Here is a 22,293-nt window from a genome sequence, read left to right as displayed (position 1 = left end):
CCAATAAACCAAATAATCCAATTTTTAAAATTGGATACAGAGCTAAACATTGAATTTTCAACAGAGGAATTTCAAATGACAAAGAAGCACTTAAAGAAATGCTCACTCTCCTTGGTCATCAGGGAAATTCAAATCAAAATGACTTTGAGATTTCCGTCTTACACATATCAGAATAGCTAAGATCAAAATTTGCATGATCTGTGTGTGTGTGTGTGTGTGTGTGTGTGTGTAAATCTGTATGGACATGTGCATGCTTTTATATTTTTGCCTAAATTTATAGACTCTATAAAGGTTTCTATGAAAAGGAAAATACTTTTCATTTATTTACAATATTTCATATTATAGAGTATCATAAAAATATTATAGATATTCCATTATAAAGAATAATAATAAGAAATTATATTCCCTGTACTTAAAGGTCAGTAAATAATCTTATTTTATGTCTTTCCTAATGATTGTTGAGAAATGTAATTAGTATTCAAGCTAAATTATACAAGCTATGAAATAGACATTTATCATAACAAGCTTGCATTTGCTTTGTAGAGAAGTATAGATGTAAGAGAAGATGTCAACCACAGGTAGAGGACAGTAAGTCAGAACTGAAAACTTTTCTTGATAGAAAGGATAATCTGAAGAAACTAAGGAAAAGGGCATAGAGAGATAAATGGAAACCAAGGGTGAGGGCATCTCTGAGAAAACCCTAGAGAAATGGTAAGGTAGGCTTCAGGGAGGCTATGGGGATGTCTCTAGCTGAGTCTCTAATCAGGGGGACATGGAGACTGAGGAGGCCACCTTCAAGCCAGGCGGGATTTACAGTGATGAGAGAGGAACACCATCTGCCTACAAAACCTTCTACCCAAAATTTATCCTGCCTACAAGATGTGCAGAGATAAAGATAGGGGCTGAGGGACTGTCCAACCAATGCCTGGCCCAACCTGAGACCTAACCGATGGGAGAGAGCCAACTCATGACACCATTAACGATACTCTTCTGTGTTTACAGACAGGAGCCTAACTTAAGTTCTCTGAAAGGACCCACCCAGCGGGTTATAGAAACCAGATGCTGAGACTCACAGCCACAGCCAAGCATTTGACAGAGCTCGGGGAGTCCTATGGAAAAGTAGGGGTGGGGGAGGATAGAAGGACCCAGAGGGAACAGGAACACTGTAAGAAGACCAACAACCAACTAACCTAGACCCATGGGAGCTTACAGAGATGAAAGCATCAACCAAAGAGCATGAATGGACTGGAGCTAGGCTCCCTTCACTGATGGGCAGTTTGATTTTCATGTGGGTTCCCTACTAAGCTGAGCAGGTTCTGTCTATAATATGGACTCTGTTACCTGCTTTTCAATCACTTCCTTCTAACGGGGCTATCTTGACTGGGTTTAGGGGATGAGGATGCGCTCAGTCCTGATGCAACTTGGTGTGCTGGGTGAGTTGGGAGGAGCTACCCTTTTCTTAGGAGAAGGGGAAGGGCATATGGGGAAGAGAGTGGAAGGGAGAGACCTGGAGGAGAGGAGGGCTCCGATTTCCATGTAAAGTAACAATATAAATCAAAAATAAAGTAAAATAATCTGCCAACAACTGCCTGGAGTTGATCAGATATTCACATTAGGGGTTTTGAATACTCAATCTTAACTCTAAAATTTCTCTATTCCTATAGACATGGGTTTTTCCCATATATATTTCTTTTCTGCCTTGTTCACAAGTCTTATCACAGGCTCCTGGGATGAAAAAGATGTTCCAGGAAATTTGCAATTACTGTAGATGAGAACACACTTAACTTGAACAAGTAGATTTTCTCTCCTTCCCTTCTACTACTTTTCGCTTAAGGAGGATGTCACAGCACGGTGGTCCAGCCTAAGGAGAATGTGTCACTATGATGAATGGCCCCGACTTGTGTCAGACAGTGCAGTCTAGTAAAATGAGGGTTTCATGAGGCGCTGGAGTTCATTTCTGATTTTAACACAGATTGGCTGAGTGACCTTGAATAATATAAATCACATCTGTATATTGGCATTTTCTGGATGCGGTGTCTGTAAACTCCCCTCCCCTGTATAAAATGAGCAGATTGCCTTTCAATATGAGTGATCAAAGCCATCAATAAGATAACTGCTGTGTCGTTCCTAACTTCATCTCAGAAGCTAGTGTCTTTATTATAACTACAGAAAGGCTTTTCTTTCCCTTTGTTCTTTAAATATACATCTGTACATTTGTTGATTGGGGTTTACAGTATTTTAAAATTTCAGCTTAGAAAGCAGTTTTGAACAGGTAAACATTTTTTAGTAAAACATTATTACTCAAAATTCTAAAAAGTGCGACAAAAAGGGGGAACTGTAGAGAGCTGCGGAATGCTGTGCCTTAAAGATGGAGCTGGTTTCCGCCTTCCACCTTCCCAATGGTGAGGGCTCTCTGTCACGAACAATTCCACATTTGGCTAAGGCTGAGGATCTGGCTTGCTTCCATGTATGTGGACCTATCTGCATTGCCCACGTGGCACGCCTGGGTTGGCTACCCAGAGGCTATTTAAGATGTGGGCTGGCTTTCCCCAGGGTCAGATGATTGTTCAAGGTTCCTGAATAAACTGCAATGAAAAAAAAAATTCTAAAAAGTGAAAAAAATTAGGTCTTCAATGGTATGGATGATTTTCTTAAGGAAATTATTTTATGACATCACAATGGCTCTGCAACTGTGTATCATTCATTGTAGAAATTGTGGTATTAGATACAAATGATTTTATACATTTATTATTTTAATATATATTTAAGGTTATTTCACTTGACAATCATATATGCATGATTTATTATTTTAAAACCATCTAATCTTGTTATAATTAAATATATTTTGTTTATCAATTCTATATTTTGAAAAGTCATGCTGCTTTTTACAACATGACTTTTACAACTATTCTACAAGAAATATGCTCACATATATATTACTTTGGGCAAAATCTTAGACAAGAAGTTGCTAGGTTAATATGTAAATTTTAAATCATGAAATGTATTGCATATTATCATCCAAAAATTTGTATGAATTCACATCTAGATGTTGATGTTACTTCCTACTCATAGCCACTAAAGATGCAAATTAGAGCATATCGTGATTTTTAAAAATCTGGTGGATTCAACAACTTTTCGTATTACTAGCAAAGCAAATTTAATTAAAACAAAAATAATGCTGAAGTATAAAAAAGTATAAAAAAGAGAAAAAATATTGTATAACTTTTTATTTACTTGAATAATTGAATTAATTATTCGTGTCAAAATAATGAAAATAGAATGGTAAATCGATATCATATTTGTTACTTGAAGCTGACATCTCTTGGGTGGAGTAAAAAACTTAAAGACAATTGAAATTATTTTAGCACTTTGCAAAACCAAACCTCGTTGTTCTGATATTGTGATTCTAATGTGGCTGAAATAGTACTGTTAAATGGAGTGCAGCCTTACCAGGCCACAGAGGAAAACAATGCAGCCAGTCCTGATGAGACCTGATAGGCTAAGGTCAGAGGGAAGGAGAGGGGGACCTCCCCTATCAGTGGACTGTGGGAGAGGCATAGGAGGAGGGGAGGGCGGAATTGGGAGGGGGCTACATTTGGTATACAAAGTGAATAAATGATAATAAATTTAAAAATCGATAAATAAAAGAAGAAAAAAAAGAATGAACGCATTTTAAGTTAATGAGAACCTCCATGTATTTAGAAAAAAAAAGTCAAAGCTCCCTGCCAGAAAGAAAGTCATTGTTGTGCTCCACCCTTATGTGGGATAGAATCTGTAACTACTGATCAGTCATGAGTTCTGCATGATATCTGGATCACACTGGAGGAAGGAAAAGGTGCTGTCATGTTAATTCTCAGCAGTATATTTTTAAATTCTTACTTTATTTCATTTTCCTATCTGCATGATCATAATGCTGATTCCTTTACTAAAGACTAAATCTATCAACAAGAGTTTTGGAGTTTCTCTTTACGAGAATAAACGAAGACAAATGTATTCGAATTCTACTATTTGTATACTCAACATTTACACCTTAGTGTGAAGGGGATGTTTTCTTAAGTTAAAGCTGGCTTGAAGAAACAGAAAGTATCCTTGGGTCTTGAATTAAATGTGGTGTTTATACATGCAAAGAGCATATGGCAAGTGCATAGATAGACACCCAGTATAAACCAAAATATTGTTTGGAATTTGTCTGGCATCAGGCTAAGAACTGAGGAGACTCACTCCAATTGTAGATATAACACAAAATAAGTGCTATTGCTTAACAGAACTATATGCATTGCTTTGAAACATTAAGTGATTTCTTTTTATTTTGTTTTCCTTCTTTCTCCCTACCTTGCTCCACTTTCTCTCTTTTTTTTTCCTTTGTGTGTGTTGTTGTCAGTAGAAATTATGATGCTTACAGAGGCCTAGGAAGCTGACAAATCTTCTTATTTAAGTCTGCATTACCCACTTGAGACAAGGTCTTTCACTGGAACTTACATGATTTCCTGGTAGATGGGCTTGCCAAAATACTCTAGTGATCTCTCTCAGTCCCTCTCTAATTGTCTCCCGCCACGTCCCCAGACCTGTTGTGGTCTCCCATGGCTTTTATCTGGATGCTCTGGATCTGAACTGTTATACTATTACTTGTGAAGTGAATACTCTTTCTAACAGCTGAGTTATTTCTCCAGTCACCGTAGTCCAACTCTCCTTCTCCGCCTTCTCCTCTTCTTCCTCTTCTCCTCCTCCTGCTGCTCCTCCTCTTTCTCCTATTCCTGATTTTTCTCCTCCTCCTGCTTCTTCTTCTCTTCCATTTATCTATCTATCTATTTATCTATTTATTTATTTATTTATTTATTTATTTATTTATTTATTTATTATTATTTTTATTGAATCAGTGTCTCATTACTCAGAACACCCCGGCCTTGAACTTACAGTAAATACCAAGTAAGTTTCTCTACTTAGATTTTTGGGGACTTAAGCCTGGAAATATGACCTCATTAAGCCTACTTTCAACTTTTGTGCCAACTCACATATGCACTTAGATAGTATAAGAGTAAAGTGAAATTCTTCTCAGTGCTAAAAGTGTATAAAAATAAATGGGTGGTGCTAGCAGTGTGTGAAGGCAGTAACAAGAAACCAAAAGCAGGATTTCGTTACATATTATGTCATTTCTTCAGCAAACCACCAAAATGGAGGAAAGCATCCATGGCTGATTATTGGAAATCTTGGATATTAATTATTTTTATCAGATCTGCATGTTGTTGAACTCTTCTGGAAGTGCACAGTGTTAGAAGTTATATTTGGAAGTAACCCTGAAAATTCAACACCATTTTAAAGAACACTCAACTGCTACTTGCTCTTGACAATCTTAAGTTTAACCAAGTGGGAGCTTACCAGAAATTCTGAGTTACCATATTTTCACCTTTCCATATTTTCATTTACCTAAGTATAAAGTGTTAATAAATGCATTTTCTCCAAGTGTAATTTTTTAGGAAATAAATGTTTTGCTCATTTGTTTAGCACTATTTGTGCTCTACCACTCCTTTGCACACGACTTAAATAAAGTTTTACTTTGGAATTTTCAGTAATAACTTCTGAATGATTTATATAGTCCATGTGTGAATGTCTTTTTTTGTTTGTTTTTGTTTTGAGGTTGTTTGTTTAATTTTGATTTTTGTTTGTTTGTTTTTGAAACAGGGTTTCTCTGTGTAGCCTTGGCTGTTCTGGACTTGATTTGTAAACCAGGCTGGCCTCAAACTTACAGAGATCCACCTGCCTCAGCCTCCACAAGTGCTGGGATTGTAGGAGTTTGCATACCACAGTTGGCTGTGACTATCTTTAAAATGAAGTTTTTATGTTGCTAATCTACGCTTAAAATTTGTATGATACTTTTTTGACAAAGATGACTGTTTAATACAAATTAAATTAAACATGACTGTGAGTAAATGTAACCAGATTTAGTTGTCCTAAATAATGTTTAAAAAGAGATAATACACTGGAGTAAATTTAGCATTCTAAATAGATTGAGTGTCCGGCACACTGATCTTCTTAATACATCATTTTTTTCTCAGTGATATGGGCATAGTATCATTTCCCTTAAATAAATTCACCTTATTGTGCCTAGTGCAGAGACAGTGCTGACATTTGAGATTGTATTTTATGCCATTAGGCCACATTCTCTTTAGAAGACTATATTTATCTGTCCTGCAAAACTGAAGTCAATTATTAATGCAACTGGAAAAGGTTATATTATATCTTAATATTTTTACTTTATCATTATATAAATAATTCAATATTTGCTCTGGAGGATTGTTTCCTCTTATAAAATTTGACATCTGAAATAAGAAATTTATATATTCTAAAATGCTTAGATATTTTCCTCTTAAATCTTTAGCTGAGAGCCATACAACCTCATGGAATTGTGTGGATTCAGACAGCAATCCTAATTTTATTAAAGATTAGTATGACAATGAAGACTCAATATTCATTAGACATGTACCCATTAGCAAGCATTGTGCCAATACTTTTACGTTCTATGTTCTTGGAGTCCACAAGAGGGAAAAGGATATGGTAACATTATTTCTTTAATTTTATATTGAGGAAACTTTGAGCTCTAAGGATTAAGTAGCTCATAAAAACAAAGATCATGCCACTAATAAAACAACAGAGCCTGGCTTAACCAAAATCTCTCTGGACTCCTGAATATCGATAAATGGGAAAATGTATCACGAGGAGGATGGAGCTTTGATTTTTAGCACGCGCTATAAGACTGATTAGAGAAAGGCACATAGTTGCAACTGCGCTATTCTTAAGTTTTTAAGCCTTGGTGGTTCTTATTTTTAAAGATGCATAGTATAAAGTCAAAACAATAATTATAATCAATGAGTACTATTTTTAAATTTTCATGCAAAAATATCAGGAGGCAAATGGAATGTCTAATATGATACCCTAATCCAACATGAGAAGTGTCTACACACATGAGATTCTGTTACTATCCTTCGTTCCTTATCTCTTCACTGAATCCTTTAAATTTATAGGTGTTTGTGATGGAATATTTATTTTATTATTTTTATTTATGTGTATATGTGCATGTAAGTGGTGGTGGGAGACAGAGCAAGATATGGGATACCCAGAGATGGATTTGCAAGGATTGCAAGCCACTTGATATGGGTGCTGATTACCCAACTTAAGTCTTCTACAAGAACAACAACCACTTTTAACTGCTAATCCATCTCTCCAGACCCACTAAGTTTAGTTTATTAGAAGACAGTTTGACCAAATTATGCCAATATGTACTTTTATCGAAAGTTTTCTGGTGTTAACTCAAATGAATGTAATCTTTCAATAAATGCAATAAATATTTTCAATAGAGTTCTTTTCTGATAATCTTAGAGTGGTGATTCACTTAAATTACCAAATTATTGTTTATTTTATTGATTGTATTTGCTGTTTTCAAAATAGAGCAATATCGAAATGTCCTCACAGAAAGCTGGTCTCTAGGAGGAAAATAATGGAGGTAAGAGAGCAGAGAGAAAACTTGGTTCTACTGAAAAGATGCATATGCATACAATAGAGGGATTCACCTTGGGAAGGGAGGGATTAGTTCTACAGGTAATTTTTTCTTTCCTTTTGATAAGCTGTATTCTTATGTTGTTGTTTTCTTTTTCTGTAATATATGGATGTGTGACACTGAAATTAGCAAGAAACCATGCAAATAATGAGAGAGAGAATTACATGTAAATGGTAGACCATATGCAAGATTCACCATTTCAGAACTGAGTTTTGAAAAGAATTCATTTCTACAGGATGCAAGGTCCTTACAAAAGGAATAGGCAGGTGGCAAAGACACTAGTTAAGGCAACCATCATGGCCTGGTAAGTGAAGAATGGTAGCTGCCCGAACAACTTGGAAACTGGGGGTGCTAAAAGAGAGAGAGCATTAGAGCTACCTAACCAACAAGGGAAGAAAAGACCTGGAAGGGACAGGAGCTCACAAGGAGACCAATAGAGCCCAAATATAGGTCCAGAGACTGCAGAGACTGAACAATCAAACAAAGACCATGCATGGAGAGGACCACGACCCCATGCTCAGCTCAGTCTCCATAGGGATTCCCTAGTAAGGAGAGCAGGGGAAGTCTTTGGCATGAATTCCTGCTCTTTGATCACCTCCTCTTGGCAAGGTGGCCTTACTAGGCCACAGAGACAGTGGATCCAGACTGTCCTGATGAGACCTGTTAAGCTAGGGTGAGGTAGAAAGTGAGGAGGACCTCCCTTAGCAGTGGACTAGGGAGAAGTATGGGGCGGGAGAAGAAGGAGGGAGGGTGGGACCAGGAGGAGATGAGGGTGGGGGATATAGCTGGGAAACAAAGTTAATAAATTAATAATGGTAATAATAATTATTATTATTGTTATGAAAAATTAAAAAGTAGGGAAAAAGAAACCCACTTAAGTCATCAGTGGGAAAGACAGTAAGAACACACACACTGAGGATCAGTCCTAGGCCCTCAGTATACTCCACCTAAATACAAAATGACCAAACCAATGAAATAAGAGAAAAAGTATCTATGTGTTGAAAATGACATGGAAATCTCATTGTCTGCAGATATTTTTATTGTGCAATTGAATTTTCTAAAGCAGCCGTTATCATCCTATGTGTCATGACCCCCATGCAGATCAGATACCCTGTAAATTAGAGATTTACATTAAGATTTATAACAGTAGCAAATCACATTTATGAAACAGCTACAAAATAATTTTATGCTTGGAGGGTCACCATAACATGAGGAACTCTATGGCAGGATTGCATTATTAGGAAGTTAGAGAACCACTGCTCTGGAGAATGGTTTTCCATCCATTTTCCTAGCTGGGCTGAAAGTAGATCTTGAGGGGATATAAGACCAAGGCTGGAGTTTTTAAAGATTCACTTTTTTCTTTTTCTTTTTTTTTAAACTGGGAGTAGTGGCTCATCATAGTAGCTCATGCCTCTAACCCTAGAACTCAGCAAGGGGGATTCGCAGGAGTTTAGGTCTAGGTGGGCAATAAAGTGAGACCCTGCCTCAAAAAAAAAAAAAAAAACCTACAAAATTCTGTGTGATTGTCAATGCTGGTGGCTTTGTTGTCCTTGGAAAGCTTTGTAGCTGCTTTGTCATCTCTCCGCATTTCAAGATCAATGATTGATGCATTAGAGGAAAGTGGGCCTGAGCAATATATCCTACTTCTCCATCCTTGGGAATCTAGCATGGACCTGTACTAATTTGACTTCTCTTTGACAATTTTTTTTTCACTGCAGACATACACAGGGAAATCCTTGAGTTCCTTAGTTTGACTAAGGGACTCAGTGAAATTATTGAGAAAAGAGTTAGCAAGGCTACTTTTTATTTCCAGTCAAAACATAGACACATCTTAGCAATTGCATCATATTTTTTTTTAAAAAAATTATTTTTATTTGGTAACCTTTTAGGATATTCTCAGACAGGAAATGTTATTGTTATTTATTAAAATGTCTACAGTCCCAAATCACTGTTGCCATGCCTTCTGTGTTGGCACTGGATAAAGTATTTCATATTTAGCTTTTCCAGAGTATGTGATTGGTATCTTCCTTTGGTGGGAGAGCTGAGTTTCTGCATGTATGTGTATATGAGAGCAAAGAAAGTTGTAAGGCATAGCTTGCAGCACTCCATGCTTCTGAAATAGATTTCTACCCCCATTATTTCCCAATCTCATTTTTAAGCCTTACTAGCACAAGTACCTATTTCCTCTGTTCGTGGACGACTGATGGCTTTGTACCGACTGGATATCATCTTGCTCAGGGAAGTCGCTGCATGTATGTTCAGCTTTTGTTGCTGGATACTTTAATTATCACCTGAACACTTTTTTATCTATTTTCCAAATTTCTATTAGCTCTGCTGGCTAAATGACAGCTGTCTTCTCTCCTTCCAATTGTCCTTGCACAAATATATTTCTATTATTTGCTTGCTGACATTTTAATGACGATATGGAGAAGGAGTTGTGTTGAAAATAAGTCTTGAATCTGCCATATTTTCATAAATGTCTACAAATATGACAACCAATTAATTGCACAGCCAGAACTGAAGTCACCAAAGTCATTCCACAGAAGATTACTAACTCACAATAAACAACGGAAATCGACTGATTCATTTTAAAATCATAAAAGAATGTACATTGTGTTAGTTTGTATTTGTCATTCTTAACTATATTTATAATCTATGACTCTTTTTAAATGATACTTACAGGACCTGGAGAGACAGCACAGAGGTTAAGAACACTGACTCCTCTTCCAAAGGTCTTGCGTTCAATTCCCAGGAAACACATGATGGCTCACAACCATCTATAATGAGACCTGGTGTCCTCTTCTAGCATGCAGGTGTATATGCAAGTAGAACACCTTATACACAATAAAATAAATCTTCAAAAAAAAAGATACTTAAGTAAACAAAATATTTCATAGAAGAAAAAACAACTCAAGGATGGGAGACAGTAAGAGCCAATCATGATTCTAGTCACTGACTACTTGTGCATCAGGGAACAGGACAGGAACCTACCACAGGGGACCTTTGAAAGACTCTACCCAGTAGGGTATTAAAGCAGATGCTGAGACTCATAGCCAAACTTTGGGCAAAATGCAAAGAATCTTATGAAAGAAAGAGGAGATAGAAAGACCTGGAGAGGACAGGAGCTCCACAAGGAGAGCAACAGAACCAAAATATCTGGGCACAGGGGTCTTTTCTGAGACTGATACTCCAACCAAGGACCATTTATGGATATAACCTACAGCCCTTGCACAGATGTAGCCCATGGCAGCTTCTTGTCCAAGTGGGTGCCCTAGGAAGGGGAACAGGGGCTGTCTCTAACATGAACTCAGTGGCTGGCTCTTTGATGACCTCCCAATGAGGGGGGAATAGCCTTGCCAGGCCACAGAGGAAGACAATTTAGCCAGTTCTGATGAGACCTGATAGGGTAGGGTCAGATGGAAGGGGAGGAGGATCTCCCCTATCAATGGACTGGAGGAGGGGCATGGGAGGAGAAAAGTGAGGGAGGGAAGGATTTGGAGGGAATGAGGGAGGGGGCTACAGCTGGGATACAAAGTGAATAAATTGTAATAAATTAAAAATTTTAAAAGAAGAAAATTAAGACCATCTTAAGTGTAATAAATTCTAAAATAAAAGTATAAGCGTGATTGTAATGTGCTGCTTCTGTTTTATTATGAATTTTATTTTTTTCCTATTTATCATTTTATTAAAGGTGTCTAAATAAAAATTCAAATGTAAAGACTATGCATACCAATCAAAACACTGAAAAATTGAATCTGACCTTGGTTTAGCAAGTCTGTAGTATAAAGGAGAAAAATGTGTACTTTTTATAGGATAATTTAATAGTTTCTAATCAAACTCATTTTAGTAAGAGTCTGTAAAAATGGTGCTTTAGGAAATTTAGGAAGTAAGGGACATAGAAATGTATCAAGTTAAAGCTGTTCACCATGTCTATGGAATACCTGCCACTATTTTCTTTATGCTAACATCTGCCTGGATTCAGAAACTACAAAAATTGTAGCAGCTGAGGAAACCTTGATAGTATTTTTCTTTATCTGAATTCAGTAGTGTCCTAAGATGTCAAATATTTAGTATGTTCTTCAAAAGTAAGAGTGGCATATAAATAGTTCAACCTTGCAGTAATAATTTACCAAACTTAACTAGAAAGCTATTACCCAGGAATAATAATATAATTGTGGGTAAAAACATTAACAAAAATAATTTTCTAGTGGATGAGGAAACATTTTATCTAACTTTGCATTTTGACATCATTTCCCCTTTAGATATGTTCAATGGGTACTTGTTTTTATTTCTTACTATCCCTATTACATATGGTCATGGCAGATTTAAATGTTCTAGGGTTTAGTTTCATTTAATAGAAACAAACAAACCCTGAACTATGAAAGAAAACACTTTATTATTTACAGCATCCTTGAATCCTCTCTCTCTGAACGATTTTCAATTGTGTTGCAATAGTTTCCAGATCATTCACTCTAACAATTCAAATTACCTTTAAACAACACATCAAAATTGCTTTATTTTAGTCGTTGATTCCAAGAAAATGTTTTATGATGTGATGATGAACTCCATTTTCAAAATGCTATTACCGATAATAGAATATAGGATGCTGTAATAAAACTAAAAAACATATGTGAATTTAACGGGAACATAAAGAATTAACAAAATCAGTGTTAAAACCATGAAAGGTGCAACTTAGTAGCAGACATCATTGTATAGGCCGCCTATAAGTAAACCGAACCAAAAGGAGAGTAATTAGGTGAAACACAAATACAAAAAACTGTAATAAACACAAAACACTAGAAAAAGATATTTATTTAAGTATATCAATATTTTATACTAATGTTAATATAACATTTGTATTATTTTAAATATTTTATATTAATGTTTAAAGAAGGGAAATTCAGTTTTATCATCTATTATGACAAAAATAACAATTATCTGTATTCAAAAATGCAAATTGAATCTTACAATATGAACTATAATGGAAATGCATTCTGAAAGTCTCTCATATTTTAAGAGATAATAAAATTTGGATCATTTAGATAAGTAGTACCAGTGTTATCAGATAATCAAACTAATTCGTGAGTGTAGAGAAAAACTTCAAGTTTTATGCGACTAACATTTGATTTCCAGCAAGATTTAAGATTATAATTTATGAGTCAGAATTATTACGAATTGTAACAATTTATTCAAATAAAGCAATTATTTTTGATGGAATCAATGTTTTATAATGTTTAATATTATTAGTCTCAGATATTATTCAAAAACTCAAACAAAGCCCAATGCTGGAAGAAAAATACTCAAATATTATTTCTAACCGTTCCAAGTCAGATATAATATACTCATAAAACTGTAATGATATATCTTTAATAGTTATTTTCTATTGGCAAAGAGAACAAAGCAAGAGCTAGTAATAGGTATAGGAGGAGGATTTAAATACAGTTGTCTATGTGTACCCTCAAGCATGAAATCACAGAGAGCTCACTGATACCTACCACATACTAGAACTATAAGCTTACTCAGCTACAAGGCAAATGTAGGATTTCATGATTATGCCCGTCCTTGCAACACTAGGACATTTTATTTCTTTATGAACTTGATCACAGTGTATCATTGCTTTTTCCAAAATCCCAGTAACATAGGTATCATTTCATATTCATCTTAGCTAGTCAGTGTCTCTCTACATTTCTAAATATCATATTTATTTGTTTATATAAAACCTTAATTTTTAAGACAGAGACCCACAAATTGCCAGGAGCATTTTCTATGCTAAACTGTTGATTGTTTGTTTATTTTATAAAAACGTCCTCTGTTGGACAATGCAGCCACTTTTGATGTGAACTGATGGACTAAGATCAGAAAGGAGAGAAGAACCTCCCCTATCAGTGGACTTGGGGAGTGGCATGCATGCAGAGGGAGGAGGGAGGGTGAGATTGGGAGGGGAGGAGGGAGGGGTTTATGGGGGGATGCAGAATGAATAAAGTTTAATTGATGAAAAATTAAAAAAAAGGAAAAAAAATAATTTAAGAACCTTAAATGACTTTCAAAAGTGGAGGAAAACATGGAGTTAGTCAATTTACATGGAGCACGTCTCGCCCCTGGGGGCAATGGTCTCCTGAACCTACTCAGACCTCGGACACCACCACTGCTAGTTCTAGAACTGATGCAGGATGTTCCAACGAGGGGGTTAAGGCTTCTCATAATATTTCCTATAAGCCCACACCTGTTTGTTTATATCGCCCATTTCTATTCATTATTAGCCAGATAGAGCCAAGTAATTGTGGTAATGATACTTGCTTTTTTGCCCAATGCTGGAATGCTAGTAAATTTACTAGCTGGTTACTCGCATGCCTCGCTGGGTGCCTGTGCCCGTTGATGCCCCTCACGCTATGACTCTCTTCAGACAGAAAAGGGATCTTGGAATTACAGCCGCCATTATTACAGCCATCTCATTGGCGGCTGTTGGAGCTACCACCGTGGCATTAGCCAGGAGTCATACTGTGCAGACTGCTCAGACCCTGAATAACTTTTTAGCCAATGTAGCTCATGCCTTAGATGTACAAAAAGGAATTAATGCTCAACTAAAAGGAGGCTTGATGGTGTTCAATCAGAGGATTGACCTCGTGCAGGAGCAAATTGATACCCTATGGCAAATCGCTCAACTTGGCTGTCAATGCAAGTATGCTGGACTTTGTGTCACTAGCATACAATATGAGAATTTTTCCTGTGCTGCAAATCTGTCTAAACAATTGTCTAGCTATATTTTAGGTAATTGGACTGGAGAATTCGATACTACGATGGAGCAGCTGAGAGTGGCCATTGTCATGGTAAATTCTACCAGAGTGGACGCAGGAGTAACCACAGGATTATCATCATGGATTGCTGCAGCCATGAATCATCTGAAGGAATGGGCGGGCATGGGAGCATTAGCAGGCCTTCTGGTGTTGGTCTCATTGGTTTGCCTGTGATGTATATGCAATACTAGAGTCTTACAACAGCGTAATGCAGCCATGACCATTCAGGCCTTTATAGCCATTGAAGCAGGACAGTCTCCCCAAGCATGGGAGCTAAAATGTTACGTTCAGGATGGGAGGCTAAGCACTGCACTCAGGGTCAGCCGCTTTCGACCCAGAGAAGAGCATGTCTGATTGCATGTGGGTTGATGCCCCAGGTCCCGCCTCTGAGAAAAAGGTATCAGACGGGTCTGATGCTCTTTGGGTGGATGACACCTAAATGAACATTGGTACAAAGTCCCAATTTATTTCTAACATCAGAGATCAGACCTCTACTCTTGCCTGATGCGTCTAAAACAAAAAGGGGGAACTGTAGAGAGCTGTGTAATGCCACGCCTTAAAGATGGAGCTGGTTTCCGCCTTCCACCTTCCCGATGGTGAGTGCTCTTTGTCACAAACAACTCCATATTTGGCTAAGGCTGAGGATCTGGCTTGCTTCCATGTATGTGGACCTATCTGCATTGCCCACGTGGCACGCTGGGGTTGGTTGCTCAGAGGCTATTTAAGCTGTGGGCTGGCTTTCCCCAGAGTCAGAAGATTGTTCAAGGTTCCTGAGTAAACTGCATTGAAAAAAAATAAAAAAGTCCTCTGTTGTCTATCTTATGTGCTATGATTGTTGACTTTGCTATAATCTGATAGAAAACATAGATTACAACTTCTTAAAACAATTGGAGAGACTTGGAAAGGGGCACGGTGGAGATGAGGGAGGGAGGGAGGGACTGGGAGGGAATGAGGGATCGGGTTTATTTTATTTTTATAAAATTTAATAAAAAAAACAATTGGAGAGACACTTCCTGTTCATTAATTATAATCAACAAGGTTTCAGGGCCCAGATGGCCTGAGTCAAAATGCACACTTTACACACCATCTATCTATTTCATGTATATATAGCTTTAGGCACATCACAGTCTGAACCTATCTCAGTTATAACCTAAGTCAGTTATTCCTACCTTACCTCGTAGAATTGTGAAAATTAAACTAACAAACGAAGAACAGAATTTATATTCTGGTTCATAAAGAGTTCTGAAGTAGTGATTCTAACCATTATGGGCCAATATATAAAACCAAACTTAAAGAAGATACAATTCTAAATAGTAAGAATCTTCTATTTAATGTTTCCCTAAAATATTCCTAAACAGAGTATGGTAATATTATTATTTTAGTTTTGTAGTACTTGCTGTCCCCCAGTCACTAACTACTTAAATAAATGTGCAGAGCTTGGGGAAGAATCTGATCAGGTGTTACAATACGATGAATGTAGTTTATCTGTCTACATTTATGTTTTACCATGTGACACAATTATACACACACTCTAAAATTCATAACTTGGAGATTTGCTTCCAGCCAATTTTTATCATTTGTTTCTCTTACTTAGAGCCTTGTACCTCATTTTTCCACTGTTGGAAATAAGAGAGGGAAGGAGTGGATGTGAAAGACAAGGAGAAGGAGGAGGCGGTAAGGTTTACTGGCAGATTGATCTGTGATACGCACCCAGACTTCGCAGAGTTCATTTGGATTACAACACAATACCAACTCTGCACATACAATCCTATTCCCTGACTCAAATGTCAGCTTCAGTTGTGAAAATAGATCACTTGATTCTCCCTTCTGAGGAGGTCAGCTTGTTGGTGATGAAACAGGCTGTGGCTCTGTTTATACTGAAATGAGTTTTGAGCTGCTGCACATAGGTGATATTATACCGCGTGATTACATTTAATTTTTCTTTCAATTGTAATTCCCCTGAGCCCAAACTCTGCTTTCTCATTTTCCTTTCTTTGTGACAATAGTACATAGAGCAATAGCTTCTGATTTTCATCAGCAGCTTTCAAATATCTACTCAAGTCTAAAACTACACAAGTCTTTTACCTTACAGTGTGTTTGGTGGCATCATTTTTATCTGAAAACCTTGGTACTTTTCTTCCTTACATTTAAACAATTTGCTTCTTCTGAAAATATAAAATTGCATGAAATCTAGGCTGGATTATTCCACCCTAGCAAAGGCTGACTTAATTCATTTAGAACAGATTATAGTGTATTACCATTCTCAGTATCTCTACCCAATTAGTCAAATACCATGGTCCTAAAAAATAAGTTTTGGAGAGAAACTGAGCACAAATTCCCACATGCAACCAAGAAGCTAGTTGCAATTGATAGCTTCTAGGAAAACAAACATCATTTTCTTCAAAGGAATGGTAGTATGTACATCAGTCACACATCAGAACAAGCTCCATGCTCAGGAGTCATTTGTTCAACACCAAAATGATTCCTTTATGCTTTTTTTTAATTTTAAATTTATTTATTTATTCACTGTACATCCTGGTCATAGCCTCCCACCTTCCAGTCATCCCCTCCAACCCCATTCATTCCTCTCCCCTCTTTTCTCTCCTTCTCCTACCCCGTGGGCACCAGCCCATGCTAGTGCATTAAGTCTCTTCAAAGCTAAGTGCATCCTTTCTTACTAGGGCCAGACAAGGAAGCCCAGTGAGAGGCATAGATCCAAAGGGAGGCATCAGAATCAGAATATTTTGTGCTTTTTCATTTCTTTTTAAGAAAGAAAAAGAATTATGATGTTGGGTATTAAGTGAATAATGGTGTTCCAGGAAGAGTTTGAGGCATAAAAAGAATATGATCGAAATATATTCTATGGTAAATATTAAATGATATGATTTAAATTTTTCTTCATAAATGTATCTTGGGGGGTTTGGAAAGAGGAAGTCAAACAAGCACAGAGGGTTAAGAATCGAGTAATGACTTTCAGTTCTGTGGCCATAAAGCTGATTAAACAAATGTAATAGTCGAGTTTCAATTATTTGGGTGTTAGCTGAGTTAAGAGAGAAACTACAACACACAATTTTAAAAATAACACTACCACTTACCTGTGGATTTAATGATTTTTTTTAATCAAATGAGTAATAGTTTATGGTAACAATATACAACATTTTTCTTATTTAGCCATCTATTCAAGGACAGCTGGTGGTTTCTAACTTATGACTGTTATAAATAGAGTATCAATGAACAGAGTTGAACAAGTGTCTCTGTGGTAGAATGCACAGAGTATATACTTTTGGGTATATACTCAAGTGTTTTATAGCTGGATCTTTCAGTAAAGAGATTCCCGGCTTCTTAGTGGCTGTACAAGTTTGTACTCCCATCATCAAAGCATGAGTTTCCCCCTTACTCCACATCCTCATCAGCATGAGAAGTCACTGTTTTATTGATAATGGCAATTCTGATAGCTGTAAGACAAAGTCTCAAAGTAGTTTTGATTTGCATTTCTCTGCTGACTAAAGATGTGCTACATATCTATAAGTGCTTCTTATCCATTCATGTTTCCTCCTCATTTGATAAGACTGTTTAAATCTGTACCCCATTTTTAATTGGGTCTTTTTTGATGTTCAGTTTTCTTGAGTTCTTTTTATGCTTTAGATACTTGCCCTCTTTTGGATATGTAGGTGATAAAAATAAGTTTCTCATTCTGTAGTCGATTTCTTTTGTCATACACAAACAAAGCAAACCTTCTATGCATTTTTTTTTGTTTTAGAAAAAAATACCCATCCCAATTCATGTAATTTTGCTAAGATTGGTAAGCACAGCACTTCCTCTGATATGGATGGGTGTATGACCCAAACTGGACAATCAAAATCTACTGAGAGTTTAGTCCAGACTAGAGCTCCATAAAGGAATAAGAAAGCAATGATTGTGCGCCGGTGAAGAAGATATATATGTGCCTGCCATCCCTAAGACTCTCTTTGCGCCTGTGTTTCTTGGGATTTGGCTACACAGCTTCTCTTTCAACTATGTGCTGTAAGTAATACAAGCATTTTTAAAACTTAAAAACAAAACAAAACAAAACTTCTGTAGCTGATCTCTCCCAACCCCTAAACTTGTATTGGAGACTTGATGAAAACTCTGTTCTTTCTTATTCACCATCTGTAATTTTGCTCAAACTGATTTTTCTTCATTTCGTCTTCATGGGGCAATCCCAATTCATGGGGAAACCCCAGTGCTCTGGCATATATTTCTTTAATTCCTATACATCCTCCACAAATCAACTTGTTTTTCCCAAGAAGAATTTCTTCATGCTATATGCTCTGCTACTGTGAACTGGAATGATCCATAAAAACCACAGTTTCAATAGGTGATTACTTCCTGTGAAAGGGGGCTTGGATAAGTGCAGAGATTGTGTTTAAATTGTTTATATTTTATTTCAGTATTTCCATGAATTTAAAGATCATTGAGCTCTATAAAGTGCTATTTAATTATGTCACAAACAATATAATCAATGTACAAGAAGTCAGAAAAAAATATAAAAACAGAAAAGAAAAGAAAAGATTAGTATTGGATTATGTATTTCAGACAATTACAAAATTAATCGACAACTGTATGTTTAATAGATAATATTTAATGAGTTACAAACAAACAGAAACCTCTGTAGGACATTTTGGCTCATGAACTATAAACTTTGCAATTCAAATCAATGATTGTGAATTTAGGCTTTTCTCTGAGCTAGCATTTCATCACTATGTAGATAGGCTGACAAGCTTCATCTCGTTTGTCATTTCTGAGTTCAAGTAGGATAATGAGGCCTCATCTAGCCTTGGCATGAATGAATGCGGTGATTGATTGGTAATGCCTGCCAGAGAAGAGAAATTACCTATCAGAAGAGTGATAGGTGCTTTCTACCTCTGTGCTCATATGTTTATGTAATAAATTATCTTCTAATTGCTTTTTAAATTCAGTTTCTTTAGAAAATTCATGGGGAGATGTAGTAAATTCCAGTGTGGATAAGAAACCTACAGAATATGAGTGCAAGCCTAAAGAAATATAATACTGTAGAATGCCTAAACCACGGTTGTTCATTCTACTGATATGGAAGTCAGTGTCTGCAGAGGGTAGAAAGGCTTGTCCAGCAAGGCTTTCCCAGTTGATCAACAACAAAACTTGTATGTTCCATTTCCTGATCTAGCGTTTTCCACATGCGCACTGAATTTTAATTTTAAGCCAAGGACTGAGTTTTAAAACAATAAAACAACTTATTGCTTGTGACAACCTGCTCAATTATCTTTATCTCTTTTTGTTTTAAAATTCATATAATATAGTAAATGATGAGATCATACGAAAACAAGCAGCTGGCAAAAAAGTAGCTGTCTATAATATTTATGTAATTACATTTTATGGTTTTTATTTTTAAATTTGAAAATAGATGTTTCTCTTCTACAGTGCATGCCAAACATGGTTTTTCCTTCTTCCACTCCTCTGGGCTCACCTACCCCTACCCCTCTCACCCTTCCATTTCCCTTCAATGGGAAATGGAGACAACAGTCAAACACAACAAAACAAAATGCAATAATGGAAGGCAGAAGCCTTCAACTCATATCAAAGGCTAGAAAAAGCAGCCCAGCAGGAGGAGAAAAAACGTCCCAAAGAGAGGGAAAAGGATCAGAGACACATTCCCCTCCCACTTTCGGAGTCCCCAAAAACACCAGGCTAGCAGCCACAATTTTTACACCGATGACCTGGGGCAGACCCTTGCAGGCGCCTTGGCTCTTGCCAAGTCAATCTCTGAAAGTTCTTATGAGTCCTGCTGCGTTCATTCAGTGAGCTATGTTCTCCCTGTATCCGCCATCCCCTCTGACTCCTATAATCTTTACTCCTCCTCTTCCTTTCCGGTAGGGTACCTATAGATCTTCCAAAAGAGGAAACCTTACTGAGACCTCCGATTTAGATTCTAATTCCTGGCCTTGGGTTCTGCAACCACTCCAAACTGCTTCCTAGCTATCTGCTGCCCTCCCATCTGCTCCTGGAGGAAGCCTCTCTGATAACAACCGAACAAGGCACCACTCCATGAGTATAGCAGAATATCATTTGGAATCATCTTATTGACTTCTTTTTTCCCCAGAGGTATTTGGCCCTGGGCTTCCTCTCATGGTATGGCCTTCAAGTTAATGTGGACTTTGGTTGGCCACTCCCACAACTTCAGTGCCTATATTACCCCAACACATCTTGCAGGCAGGACGGATTGTAATCTAGGATTTTGTGGCCGAGTTAGTGTCCAGGTTTTTCATTCTGTAACCTGCAGAGTACTTTTCTGTGCCAAAGTTACTGGAATATAAAGGTGAAGGCTCCATGCAGGTACCAGCTCAATCTCTACATACATACATCTACATACATACATAACCTGTATGGGTTTTGTCTTCAGCAAAGGGGTCTCACTGCCAGTTTTCTAGGAGCAATCCTTTACCCCAGCATCAGTCTGGATTGTTTATTGATCTCAACAGGACCCCTCAGCCAACACCTGAACTGAATCCAACCCAGTTGCACCACTCAAAACCTTGCCTGGCTACAAATGATGGCCAGTTCAGACTCCCTAACTTTCAACACTGGACCCCGCTAGCCTCACCCTCATACATTTCAGTCGTGTTTTACTGCACTAGTTGTCCACACCACTCTCCAAATGTTTCCCTCTTCCAGCTGTTTTCTTCCTGCACTTCCCCATCCCTCCCTTTTCTGCCCCAACTTGCTCCTTCCTGCTCCCATCCCCCAGGCTCCAGTCCACCTGTCCTTTGCATCCCCCTTTCCAGGGACTTCTTCCCTCTTCCAGAGGTCTACTCTTTACCTAATCTCTCTGGGGCTGTGAATCATAGCTTGATTGTCATTTATTTAACAGTAATATCTGCTTATACGTAATCACATACTATGTTTGTCTTTCTGAGTCTAGATTACCTCACGCAGAATGTTTTGTTGTTGTTGTTGTTATTTTGTTTTGTTTTGTTTTTCCTAGCTGTATCCATTTGCTTGCAAATTTCATGATGTTATTTTTTCAAACAGCTGGTTAGTACTCCATCATGTAAATGTACCACATTTTCTTTTTCCACTCCAGTAAAGGAGCATCTAGATTGTCTACAGATTCTAGCTATTGTGAGTAAAGCCTTACTGAACATAGTTGAGCAAGTGTCCTTGTGGTAGAGTGGAGTGTCCTTTGAGTACATGGCACAAGAGTAATATAGCTGAATGTTAAGATAGATTGATACCCATTATTCTGAGGAGCTGCCATATTGGTTTCCATAGTGGCTGTGTAAGTTTTCACTCCCACCAGCAATGGAGGTTTGTCCCCCATTGCTCCATATCCTCACTAGCATGAGCTCTCAGCTCTGTTATTGATCTTAGCTATTCTAACAAGTATAAGATGAAATCTCAAAGTTTTGATTTGCATTTCTTTAAGTGTTTCTCAGTCATTTGAATTTCTTCTATTGAGAATTCTAAGTTCAGATCTGTACTCCATTTTTAAAATTAGATTATTATTATTAAAATGAGGTTTTTCGGATGCCTCATTTCTTGAGTTCTTTATATATTTTAGATATTAGACCTCTATGAATTGTGGAATTGTTAAAAACTTGTCACATTCTATAGGCTGTCACTTTGTAGAATTTACTGTGTGCCTTACAGAAACTTTTCAGTTTCATGAGGTCTCATTTATTAGTATTTGATCTTAGTGCCTGCACTATTGGTGTTCTGTTCAGAATGTTGTCTCCTGTGCCAATGTGTTCAATATTATTCCCTACTTTCTCTTCTGTCAGATTCATTGTGCTTGGCTTTATGCTGAGGTCTTTGATGCACTTGGATTTGAGTTCTGTTCAGGGTGATAGATATTCATGTATTTGCATTCTTCGCCATGCTGCAATCCAGTTAGACCAGCATCATTTGCTGAAGATGCTCTCTTTTTCCCAT

The sequence above is a fragment of the Meriones unguiculatus genome, chromosome 11, assembly GCF_030254825.1.
Source record: "Meriones unguiculatus strain TT.TT164.6M chromosome 11, Bangor_MerUng_6.1, whole genome shotgun sequence".
Classification (NCBI taxonomy): domain Eukaryota; kingdom Metazoa; phylum Chordata; class Mammalia; order Rodentia; family Muridae; genus Meriones; species Meriones unguiculatus.
The sequence above is the reverse complement of the archived record's forward strand: the minus strand, read 5'-3'. Positions refer to the sequence as shown.